Source organism: Lactuca serriola, chromosome 3 (genome assembly GCF_051521515.1).
Source record: "Lactuca serriola cultivar US96UC23 chromosome 3, Lser_US96UC23_V15, whole genome shotgun sequence".
Lineage (NCBI taxonomy): Eukaryota > Viridiplantae > Streptophyta > Magnoliopsida > Asterales > Asteraceae > Lactuca > Lactuca serriola.
Window position 1 is genome coordinate 99,527,212 of NC_136410.1, and position 4,042 is coordinate 99,531,253.

General features: G+C 38.1%; 1 non-coding gene across 1 annotated transcript; it reads left to right on the forward strand.

Annotated features, from left to right (window-relative positions):
• Positions 1 to 107, forward strand: LOC145096624 (small nucleolar RNA R71). Its single transcript, XR_013703999.1, has one exon. It is a non-coding gene; the product is annotated as a small nucleolar RNA R71 (small nucleolar RNA).
• Positions 108 to 4,042: the final 3,935 nt, after the last annotated feature.

Genomic DNA, 4,042 nt, shown 5'->3' on the forward strand with positions numbered 1-4,042 from the left:
AGATCATGCTGAGGGCAATTTCTGAGCAAGCCCTTGTACCGCTCCCATGCTTCGTATAATGACTCCCTCGGCTGTTGCTCAAAGTTGGCTATTGCCTTCTTGAGTTTGGCTATCTTGGATGGCGGGCAAAACTGGTCCAGGAATTGCTCACGCATTTGAGCCCAAGTGGTAATTGTACCCGGTGGAAGTGATTTTAGCCACTCCTTAGCAGCTCCTTTGAAAGTGATGGGAAGCATCCTAAGCAAGACGGTGTTTCTGTTGACATTTGGGACATTGAAGTAATCCTCAATGTCGTTGACTTCATCTAGATGCTTAAAAGCATCCTCATGATCTTTCCCAAAAATGGGATACCCTTCAGTGCAGTCAAGATGTGCCCTTTCAACTCGAATGTAGCAGTGGCAGGTATTGCGGGTTGGACTAAACTGGGACCCACATCTTCTCGGATCCGCTTCTTGTAAGATCCCATGGACATCTCTTCAATTGCTGCCATCTTGTTCCTTGGCTCGTTCTTGGGTTCGCTCGTATGTTCTTCAAATTCTGGCTCAGTGTCGTATTCCGATTCGGTTTGGACGGGTGTTTGATCCAAGTGCTCAAAGTTGCTCTTGTGCCTCGCGGATGAACTTGACTCTCCCGTCTTCTTTCCCGATTTCATTGAAAAAACTGACTTTAATTATTGTAAGGGCGTCATCTTCTTGTGAATTGCAGACTCGGGATCTTGAAGTGGTGGCACCAAGGGTGTGTTTGAGCCTCTGGTCATGAACTCCTGCAACTCGCTAAACTAAAAACGTAAAACTGAACTAAAATAAGAAAATACTAAAAACTGAAAATCGCAGCTTTCATGTCGTGAGTTTATAAAACTCACGTCATGAATTCTATGACAGAAACAGAAAACAAAATTTTTTTTATATGCTAACCAACTAAGCTAAAAACAAAAATAACAAATAAACAACTAATTAACTTTTTGCAGATTTGATTCCACAAAAAGGGGTCGATTAATCTAATGCAACTAAATAAACTAATAAACTAAGCCGCTCCCCGGCAACGGTGCCAAAAACTTGATGTGCACAAAAGTACCCACTAATTTTAATGTTTATAACCTAACAAACTTAAACTAACTATGCACTTATAGGCAGTGTACCTAGTCGGATTATAGTATAGCTTGGGTAAGTCGGGTGTCGAACACAGGGAACGGTGTTACTAATTAATTTACTTACTATTAAATTAACCTAATTATTAACAAGTTTAAAAGGGGGTTTTATCTGATTTTACAAGATCAGATGAACTTTAATCAAATTCAATAAGTAAAAACACACTCTTGTTTAGTTTGATTCCATTTCTTCCTTATGGCTAGCTAATGATTATGGATTATCTAGTTGGTTTTAATTATATTAGTAATTTAGTTCTAACTTTACCAATAATTAACTAATTCATGTCAAACTATGTATGTTCACACACAATTAAACACAGAACTAATTATGAGTGTAAATATGCTATGTAAGATTTATTATATAAATGCAATTGTAGTCACAATACACGTTCTCTAGCACAGCTAAGTTTATTTACTCTAATTACTAACTAAGATTGGTCAATCCTAGCTCTAACAATTCAATGTTCACTAAATCATTAGGTAAACAAGTTCATGTAGTTAATGGTCACTAAGCTACACAGAACATGCAATCAAGCAATTAGAGAAACAAACACAAGCATGCTAGGTAAACAAATCAAACACAAGCAATTTTACCAACTAAATAAATCCATAAAAATTAAGCTATTCATAAGTTAAAAGCTTCATCTAGCTAAACAAGAGTAGCTAGATTCAGCTGCTCATCATAGCAACTAACATACTAACACAAATCAAAGTGATATAAAACATGTTCTTAATTAGCAAAAATAAACTAAATTATGGACCTTCACTCTTTTTGGTGTTGAAAGCCTTTTCCCAGAACTTTTCTCTGCTAAAAATCGTCTTCTGGAACCCTCTCTCTTGCCAAAAGTCCCCTCTATTCGTAATGGTCAAGGATTTATATAGTTGCTGATTTTCACAAATTCACGTCGTGAATAATAAGATATTCACGTCGTGAGTTTCAGATAACCTTGCCCGTCAAGGATTCCTTCACCCGCGTACATATCTTCTAGAACCAACTCTCATGTCGTGAATCTTCAAGTTCCTACGACGTGAGAACGCTTTTTCCAGATTTTTCTTCTCTTTTATTCTTTTAATTCTGAAAGTTTCTTTCTTTAACGCTTTTAGTCCCTTTTCTTCAAAATGTCTTCTTTTTGGCTGCAAATAACATTTAAGTTCATAAGTACCATTATTCTAAACAAATTACCAACTTATTAATAAAAATGTACTTAAATATTGCCTAAAAATAGGTATAAATATGGCAATATCAAACACCATGACTAAGTGTTGGAATCATATGTGATTCAACATAGGAAGGTATAAAGGCACTCACATGAGTTTAATACCATGGTTTCACGGCCCAAGGGAGTTTACGGGCGTAAACTCATGGCTACTCATGTGGGAATGCAAGTTTGAAGGCTATGGAATGATTTAGGGACATTAGCTCTAACCTAGGATGAAGAAAACCCCACTTTCTTTGGAGCTTTAAGGAGTTCACGGCCCTAATGAGTTTACTGCCGTAAACTCATGGCCATTTATGTTTATGAGGGTCCTAAAAAGGAAGCATTCTAAATTCAAGCCTAAGCCTTAGGAAGTGTTTGTGGCATCAAAGCACCCCTAACTTGAGTTTACGGCCCATGGACCATTTGGTCATGTGTTTGCGGCCGTAAACACTTATGTGTGTTGGTATTTTAATTGTTTTGGGTCCTAGACACATCAAGTTAAAGTGCTATGCTAGTCTCTTAGCTTAATGAAGGCATTTAGGGCATTTTGGCAACCTAAAATGGAGTTCAGGGCCCAAGAACATCCTTGGCCGTGAACTCACTTTTAGCCTTTGATTCTTAATGTTTTTGATGTCTAAACAAGCTATGGGTAGTCTCTAGGTTCAGTTCCAAGGTTTGGAGGGACATTGGGCACACTTTGGCCCTTATAAAAGAGTTTACTCTCTAAGATGTTCTTGGGCGGTAAACTCCCAAATCTTGCTGTTTTGTTATGAAATCTATGTTATTAAGCACATTATAAGCCATATAATACAACTAGAGAGAGGTACTCATGGTTTGGGATGAAAACCCGAAGATCTGTGAGAGAGAAAATGGCTTTTCTCTAGTTGGAATTGTAACTAATGAATGAAAATGGCTCAGATTTCAATATATAGACCTGAGATTTTTGGCAGAAAATATTTTATTCACGAAATGAACTCTAATATAATAGAGTTTTGGAATAACAGAGTTGCACAAAACCCTAGTGCATCCACTCTCCTGATATCTCTTTTGAGAGTAAACCCTGAATTACTCAAACTTATATGGAAAAGTCTGAAAATTTACTGCGACTGTTCTACTTCTATTGACTTGATATTGTTTGTACAGAATGGAAATTTCGGGTTGTCACATCATCCCCCCGTTAGAAGGAATTTTGTCCCGAAACTAGAATTTAAGAAAATAAGAAGTTACAAATAACTAAGAAAAAAGATGAGGATATTTCAGTTTCATCTGATCCTCTCGTTCCCAAGTGAATTATGGTCCTCGTTTGGCGTTCCAGCGAACCTTCACTATCGGGATACGGCTCTGCTTTATTTGCTTGACCTCTCGGTCCATGATCTCTACTGGTTCCTCTACGAAGTTGAGGCTCTCATTGATCTCGATCTCGTCGAGTGGAATTACAAAAGTCTCATCGGACAGACACTTTTTCAAGTTCGAGACGTGGAAGGTAGGATGTACATTACTGAGTGCGCGCGGTAGATTGAGTTTGTAAGCTACAGGGCCGATTCGGGCAAGGATCTCGAAAGGCCCTACGTATATTGGATTGAGCTTCCTAGGCTTTCCGAAATGTATCAAGCCCTTCCAGGGTGAGACTTTCATTAGAACTCGGTCGCCCACCTAGAATTCCAACGGTTTCCTTCGCTTGTTAGCGTATATTTTC